At 43.2% G+C, this 8,916-nt stretch overlaps 1 long non-coding RNA gene across 1 annotated transcript; it reads left to right on the top strand.

Annotated features, from left to right (window-relative positions):
- The first annotated feature begins 755 nt into the window (after positions 1–755).
- On the top strand, positions 756–4,576 carry LOC144379521 (uncharacterized). The gene is made up of 3 exons (XR_013442684.1): positions 756–898; positions 4,154–4,202; positions 4,435–4,576. It is a non-coding gene; the product is annotated as an uncharacterized LOC144379521 (long non-coding RNA).
- Positions 4,577–8,916: the final 4,340 nt, after the last annotated feature.

Here is an 8,916-nt window from a genome sequence, read left to right as displayed (position 1 = left end):
AGAAATACACCAAATACACAACCCCACTCGTTGCCCATCCTCTCAAAGTACTTAAATCTTAATTTTGGACTTTTTTTTTTTTTTAAGATTTATTTATTTATTTTAGAGAGACAGAGAGAGCGCGAACGCGCATGCCTTTCCAAACTTTCCCCTTTCCCTTCTATTCACTTGGTCTTTCCATGTCCTGCTCATACTTACATCAGAGCACTTATACACGGTATTATGTGTTTATGTGTTTATCTCCCCAACCCCCAGCTCCTGCAGGGGTGCCACAATGCAGGTGGAAGAGTAAGCATAAAATATTTATGGGAGGGATGGGGGTGTGGACCAGCCAGGCTTTAGTGCTTTAAATACTAGGAAAAGGACTTTCTACTCAAACCAAAAGACAACAGGGAAGTGTTACATTTTCTTGAACAGGGCAATGTCTTAAAGAACACAGTGTGCCTTAAGAATGTACCAGGTTGGGGCGCCTGGGTGGCTCAGTCGTTAAGGCTCAGTCGTTAAGCGGCTGCCTTCAGCTCAGGTCATGATCCCGAAGTCCTGGGATCGAGCCCCGCATCCGGCTCCCTGCTCGGTGGGAAGCCTGCTTCTCCCTCTCCCACTCCCCCTGCTTGTGTTCCCTCTCTCGCTATGTCTCTATCTGTCAAACAAATAAATAAAATCTTAAAAAAAAAAAAAAAAGGACCAGGTCATTGGGTGAGAGCTGGATGGGAATGCGGCAAAACCAGTTAGTAAGTCACTGCAGTGACCCTGCCCTGAGATGTAAGAAGTGCGAGATGGTTGCGGAGGCATGGGGAGAGGAAGAACTACATCTACTAGGACTTTCAAAGGAAATCATAACAAAAACTGAGATTTGCTGAGTTCCCACGATTTGCTAGGCTGTGTCAACACCACCAAGGTGGGTATGGCCTCACCCCCATTTTGCCCACGTGCAAAGTGAGATTTGGCTAGATTAAGTAACTCTCTGGGGGGTTCCACGCCTGCAAGTGGCGGAGCTGAGCTGCCGAGGCAGGTCGTCGGGCTCTAAAGCCCCAAGGCTGCCCCAGACCTCAATTGCCCAGATCAAGATTAGCCACTCTCTGCACTGCGGGCCGAGGGTATTTTCCCGAGCTGAGACCTCAACATCTCTACCCAGAAGGGCCTTGCAGGGCCCAAGCCCTGCAGTTCAGGGACGCCTGAACGAGCTGTCAGTCCCTTTCAGGACCTCCGAGGCCCGCGGGAGAAGCGCGTCGCGGCGGCGGCGGGTTAGCGCGCCCGGGACCGAAGCGGCTGAGTCACGGCGGAGCAGGATCGCCCCGCGCGGGGCGAGGGCCTGATGCCCCGGAGCCGTGACGCCCGGCGTCGGCACCCTCAGGGCAGCGGCCCGCCGCCGACGGCGGCCGGAAGAGCTGAGTCAGCGCAGGCACGCCCCGGGGCGCTGCGCGCCGAAGCTCCCGAGCGCCGGGGCTGCGCGCGGAGCCGGGCGGTCTGTCCGCGGAGCCGGGCGGTCTGTCCGCACCGCCTCGCGTAGACGCGCTTAGGCGCAGGGCCGGGGCGGTTGTGCACTGGGGTGGAAACGGAGACCGAAGTTGGAAATCTTGAGGTAGCCCGAAGCAGCAGATCCTGTACGCAGGTTTCAGTGGAAGCTACCCACCTGGGGAAAAGAGACAAGCTTTGTGTCAAAGACAGGATAGATTTTGAAGAAGGGACTTGCCCAGGACCAAAAATGATTTGTCTGACTCAGTTCCAAAATGCAGTAAATAATAATTAAAACAAAACACTCACACACAATTATTATTTTTTAAAGCTTTTATTTATTTATTTGACAGAGAGAGACACAGCGAGAGAGGCAACATAAGCAGGGGGAGTGGGAGAGGGAGAAGCAGGCCTCCCGCGGAGCAGGGAGCCCAATGTGGGGCTCAATCCCAGGACCCTGGGATCAGGACCCCAGCCGAAGGCAGACGCTTAACGACTGAGCCACCCAGGCGCCCCCACAATTTTTTTTTAATGCAAAAGCAAAACTTCCAGAATTCCAAGAGAAAATAAACCTTGGAATAAAAGTTTACCTAAAATAAAGTTCTACTTGGATGAGAGCACCGCACAGGAAACTTTCTAGAGGTCCCTGATAATCTTAATCCGTAGCTCTTTCTCTAGTTTTTCCCCACTACTATACTACTGAAGCCAGAAACCCATTTTTGTATATTTTATTGTTTTTATTCAAGTTTCTTTTTTTAGTCAAAATGGTACTATAGAAGTTTCTGGGGAAAAAAATCATACCTAATTACAGTCCCTAAAACTGGAAACCACAATTACTTTTGCTTCTCCCCTTGCATTTTTGTTCACAATAAGAGGTTTTTCCAAAGCTGCATCAGAGCTATCATTTGCTATTTTACTGTCTTCAGGTAATGTTATATAAACATTTGCCCATGTCTCACAGATGTTCAAGATCATTATTTTAAATAACTGCATTATGCTCACCACATAAACTACTAAATTATCCTCTTGTAGTGTGCTTGTAGATTATTGACTGGAATTGCTCTTTTCTTGTTTCTGATTGTCCATGTTTGTCTTTCATGGGGAAACCTCACTGGGCAAAATGGTGGAAACTAATATGGAAAAGTGGCTGCCAACCATTGCACTATAGGAAAGGTTATTTTCTTTTTAAGAGCTGGCATAATTTCTCCAATTATTCTTTTGGTATTTAATCCCACTTGGATATTCATAGCCTTTCTTTAATGCTATAAGGTATACATTTATTTATTTATTTTTAAGATTTTTATTTATTTATTTGATAGACACACAGCGAGAGAGGGAACACAAGCAGGGGGAGTGGGAGAGGGAGAAGCAGGCTCTCTCCCAAGCAGGGAGCCCTACACAGGGCTCGATCCCAGGACCCTGGGATCATGACCTGAGCCGAAGGCAGATGCTTAACAACTGAGACACCCAGGCGCCCCTATTTATTTTTAACGATTTTATTTATTTATTTATTTGGGAGAGCACAAGTGGCAGAGGGAAAGGGTCAGACTCCCCACTGAGCTCGGGGGTGTGGGGGTGTGTCACTAGATGCTCAATGAGGGGCTCCATCCCAGGACCCTGAAAATATGATCTGAGCCAAAGTGAGATGCTTAACAGACTGAGCCACCCAGGCACCCCTATGAGGTATACATCTAAAAAGACTAGACCTTTCCAGGAGTCTGACACGAATGGAATTCAGAGTTGTATCTGAGACATTTTCAGATTTTCATCAAGCAGTTTATGTTCAGTTGCCACTGTTTACAGTCTTCTGTGTAACTTGGAACAAATTATTTAACCTATGTCAGTCTCCATTTCCTCATCTGAAAAATTGAGTTAATAATAGTACATACCTCATAAACTGTTGTGAGAGCTAGAAGAGATCATATTTGTACAGCGCTTAGAATGATGCCTGCGCATAGTGCTCCATAGATGTTTTCTTATAAATATTGTCTTTTTGCTACTAAAGACAACAATAGCTATGTATTGAGCAGTGACAGGCACATCTACCGTGGCTACCGAGGCTGAAATTGTAGTAGTTCTTGCAAACTTTCCCACCATTCGAAAATCCACTCAACGTGTAAGCCTTCTGGATCAGATCAGTAATTTCATAGTTAGAGAAAATAGATAAAGCTGAAAAGAGGTATAATGTCACAAGATCTTTGGAACAAAGTTTATATACAGAAACTTGTACCTATTTGGAGGCAGTGGGACTGAAGGCGGGGGGAGAAGGAGATCAAGAAGCTGTTACTTTTTATCTTAAACTCTCCAGTACTACATTGTAACTATGCAAATATATTACTTACTTATTTCTTTTTTTTTTTTTTAAGATTATTTATTTATCTGAGAGAGACAGATTAAGAGAACTAGTGGGAGGAGGGGCAGAGGGAGAAGCAGATTCCCTGTAGAGCAGGGAGCCAGACTCGGGACTCAATCCCAGGACCCTGGAATCATGACCTGAGCTGAAGGCAGATGCTTGACTGAGCCACCCAGGCGCCCATTACTTACTTATTTCTTATTGTTTTGTTTTGAACTTGTGGCCTGATTGCTTGCTTTTGAGTCAGAAAGCTTAATAGTTCTTCAAACAAAACTAATCTGAGTCCTAGATCTGGTTCTGTTGTAACACACACTAGAATTTTCCCTTTTCATTTTTCTGTCTTAGGTATTTTTTTCAACTGCTGTTATTCATTCATCCATTCAACACATATTTGGTAAGTAAGTGGCTATTATGGGTCAGACACTATGCTATGTGCTGAAGATGTTTCTCTAAATAATCAACCAAAATTTGGAACATGTGTGCCAGCTACCTATGATGGATTTTTGTTCAAGACTTCTGTTATTGTGGTTCCTTGGGTTAGTTGCTAGAAAATCTTGAGATGATCTAATAGAATGTAGCTTTTTCTTTTCTTTTACTTTCTTTTCTTTTCTTTTTTTTTTTTTCAGAAGCGCTGGACCTAGAAATTCTGCTTCAGACTCCAGGGTCCTGAACATGAGAAATGGAGATACGACTGACTTTGGATCCTGTGGTGAGGGAGTCGCTTCTGTTAATACTGCCTTTCTGGAGCTCTGCCCTAAGATAATGTTATACCAAAGGGCCCTGTGGGTACTTTGCTGGAGATATTATTTGATTCAAATCAATTCAATTCAAAATCATATATTGAGTGCCTACTACTTATAAGCACTGGGGTAGCAGTGGGAGATCAGCCAAAGATGAAAACAACCCAGACCTTGAAGCTCATCATCATTTAAGAGTCTTAAATCTTCCTGAAGTTTGTTCTGATCCAGACACTTGTCTTTTTAAAATCTTTAATGGGTATCTTTTGCTTTCAGATTTTTTTTTTTCATCTCAAAAAATACTAAATTTAACTAGACACTATGCTGGGGGTTGATGATACCATTTCAAAAAGTTACATTGCTGATTGCAGTGTTGTTGATGGCATCTGAGTCACCAACACAACAAGCTTGTATCAGTCTAAATTGCAACTGTCACATTTATAGTTTCGCTATGTATAGTCGCTAGCATCTGACTACTGCTTTCTGACTTCTGGTATAGCTATGCATGAGCAATTACATACTGAAGTACATATTACTTTATTAAAAATAACTTTCCTTTGGGTTGGGTTTTTTTTTTTTTTTTGTAATACAGTTAGAGCACTTTGTTGATTTTTTAAAAAAATATATGCGTGTGTAGTTAGATTATAGTATCTATGTACCCCATTTAAGAAGAGTAGAGAGTTTGAGGGGCACCTGGGTGGCTCAGTCGTTAAGTGTCTGCATTCGGCTCAGGTCATGATCCCGGGGTCCTGGGATTGAGCCCCACGTCGGGCTCCCTGCTCCGCGGGAAGCCTGCTTCTCCCTCTCCCTCTGCCCCTGCTTGTGTTCCCTCTCTCATTCTGTCTCTCTCTATCAAATAAATAAATAAAATCTTAAAAAATATATCTAAAAAAAAGAAGAAGAGTAGAGAGTTTGAAACAAAAACAAAAAAAGGAAAAAAAAAAGAATAATAGAGAGAACATTACGAAAAGGGGTCTGATAGGGTTGAGAACTCTGGCCTAGTCAATTAAACCTAAATGACTTATCCTGGCACTTATGGTCATCATTATCTTGTCCCAGGTTTATTCCTCTTTGTTATACCTGAGATCAGGCCAAGTTACTCTACTTAGTATGCCTAGCATTGGAGCAGTGCCTTCACCCCCGCAGCGGTGAGGTCACCTTATTATATACCACAGGACTCTGTCACCTTTGACACATCTAATTGACCATTCTATTCATAGGCTGTCCAATTGCCCAAGGGAGTTGCTCAATGAGAATGATAATAATTAACCAGATCAATCAAATTTTCTCTTGCAAAGATTGAATTTGAGACCCAGACAGTAAAATGGTTACTAGCAGGGTCACAAGATGAAAGACATACAGAGAAAAAGGTGTAACTGGAAGTTATGACACAGCAGAAGGCGGGAGTAGACAGAATCTTGAGTGTGCAGAAACAAAACAAGAAGTTAAGTGGTAGTAGATGCAGGGAGAGCATCCTTATGTAGTGATAGACCACAGACAGGGATCCAGACAAAACACCTGATCCCTTGAGTTGCCTTGGATCCAGTATAACCTCCCAGTTCCCAGATGTAATTTAATCCCCAATGAGGCCTCAGTCCCGCGTGATTGAGATTCCTGTCTTCTTTATTTTCCCACATAGCCTTGAAAGTAATCTTTATCACTTAAAGTAATGTGATCTTTGCAACCAAAAATCCTAACTAGCACATTCTCACAAACCATGCTCTCCCATTGTTGGGCCTTTTTTTTTTTTTAAGATTTTATTTATTTATTTGACAGGCTTCCCGCTGAACAGGGAGCCCGATGCAGGGCTCGATCCCAGGACCCTGGGATCAGGACCTGAGCCGAAGGCAGACGCTTAACGACTGAGCCACCCAGGTGCCCCTGGTGAACTGAAACTTTTATCATATGAATATTTCTGTTTATCTCAATAATTTTTTTCATTAAAGTCTATTTTACTTAACATTTAAAAATGGGGGGCGCCTGGGTGGCTCAGTCGGTTAAATGTCTGCCCTCAGCTCAGGTCATGACCCAGGATCCTGGGATTGAGCCTTGCATCGGGCTCCTTGCTCTGCAGGGACTTTGCTCCTCCCTTTGCCCTTCACCCAGCTTGTGCTCACTCTTGCTCTTTCTTAAATAAATAAATAAATAAATAAATAAATAAATAAATAAATCTTAAAAAAAAACATTTAAAATGCATCCTCACACAGAATAATATTATATATTCTACAAAGATTATAATTAATCAGGGATACATATCAAATATATTAAAGTGGTTGCCCATGGAAGGGAAGGAGATGCTAATGAGAGTCACAGATGAAAGGAGGAAAAGTAGAGGAGTCTCACACAGGCTGATGACGATAATGTGCTAAGAACTGAGATTATATATAATTAACACAACTTTTCACATCTGCCACCCAGAAAGTAAAGTATGAAAGAGAGAAAGACAGTGAGGTAGGAAGGATAGAAGGAAAAATGTAAGGCTAGAAAGATGGAAGAACAGACTATAGTTCAAAATTATTAATTTTTAAGGTGTCCAGGAGGATTTTCAGATGACTATTTTGAACTTAGAGGATGAGAAAGAGACACTTCTGCACATGGAGTTAAGATGAAGAGCATTTCGGGAAGAAGACACAAGAGGTGTACAGACATAGAGTAATGAGAGCACAGAGTCTGTTGGAGAGGAAAGGGGAGGACAATAATGAGAGATGAGTCCAGAAAGGTCAGTTAGCGCCGAAATGTTCAAGTGTTATGTTAAACTTTGTGCTATAGGTAAAAATATTTAAGACAGTAGTGTGGAGTGGTTTAAAAGCTCAGACTTAAATTAAAAAGACTTGGATTTGAATTTGAACTGTTCCACATGGCAGGTATATGACCTTGAGCAAGTTATATAATCTCAGTGAGACTCAGTTCTCATGAACATTTAAGTAATAATGATATTTGTCTTGGTGAGTTGTGAGAAATGAATAAATGCACATAAAGCTCTAAACACTGTACACGGGGATGCTTGGGTGGCTCAGTCAGTTACACGTTTGCCTTTGGCTCAGGTCATGATCCCAGGGTCCTGGGATCGAGTCCCACATTGGTCTCCTTGCTCAGCGGGGAGCCTGCTTCTCCGTCTGCCTGCCGCTCCCCCTGCTTGTGCGCTCTCTCTCTCTCTGACAAATAAATAAAATATATTTAATCCAAGCTGATTTCTTTTTTATTTATTTGACAGAGAGAGGGCTAGAGAGCACAAACAGGGGAAGCGGCAGAGGGAGAGGGAGAAGCAGACTCCCCGCTGAGCAGGGAGCCTGATGTGGGTCTCAATTCCAGGACCCTGAGATCATGACCTGAGCCAAAGGCAGACACCTAACTGACTGAGCCACCCAGGTGCTCCACAAATAAATAAAATCTTAAAAAAAAAAAATGAACCTGGCACAGAGTAAATATTCAGGACGAATTATTACTATTACTTGTATTATTATTATTATTATCTTTGTCATCATCATCATCACTGTCCTCATCATGTTTATTATTTGAACCAGAGAATTACCTGTATTTTAGACAGATTACTCTGGTAATAATATGAAGGTTGATTTGGAAGGACTGAGAGTAAGAACAGATAACACATAAAAGTGAGCTGCCGTAGTCTAGGTAAGGGATAATAAGGATCTAAGTGTTGCTAGAGAGTAATATTTCAGGAAGTAAAGTTCACGGGTCTTTTATATACCCCTTATGCACCACTTCAAATCCTCGTAGCTACAGTGGTAGTGACCAATTCTGTGCAGGTTTCATCTACCTTCATATCAAGGTGCAACTGGGCAGCACTTCATTTTTTTTAAGATTTATTTATTTACTTTAGAGAGAGAGAATGTGTGGGTGGGAAGAGAGAGAGAGTCTTAAGCAGACTCCCCGCTGAGCGTGGAGCCCAACTTGGGGCTCAATCCCACGACCCTGAGATCATGACCTGAGCTGAAACCAAGAGTCGGACACTTAACCTTAACCAATTGCACCACCCAGGCTCCCTGTCAGCCCTTCATTTCAAGCCTGTAATTTACCTCTCACTTCCTGCCCTAGGACTTCTCTAATCCCGTCGTGGGATCTGAGGGCACCTGCTTGGGTATTTGCACATGTGTAACCCTGAAGTGCCCAGGCAGGTTTCAGCCTTGTGGGGCAACACTTAACCAATGAGAACAGGAATGGACAAATGCTCCCCCTCTCTTCCCTTAGGTGGACAGTCCTGAGCTACATTTCAAATAATTCCTCAGATGGCCTCCCAGGATCTAGCAACCTGTTGTCCAGAACAGTGGCTAACTCTATAGCTGGTCTCTGTCTTGACTTCTGCCTCTTTCCTTGTTCTAACTCAAGTTGTCCCTCACTTCTGCCCTCCAG

The sequence above is a fragment of the Halichoerus grypus genome, chromosome 11, assembly GCF_964656455.1.
Source record: "Halichoerus grypus chromosome 11, mHalGry1.hap1.1, whole genome shotgun sequence".
Lineage (NCBI taxonomy): Eukaryota > Metazoa > Chordata > Mammalia > Carnivora > Phocidae > Halichoerus > Halichoerus grypus.
The sequence above is the reverse complement of the archived record's forward strand: the minus strand, read 5'-3'. Positions and strand labels throughout refer to the sequence as shown.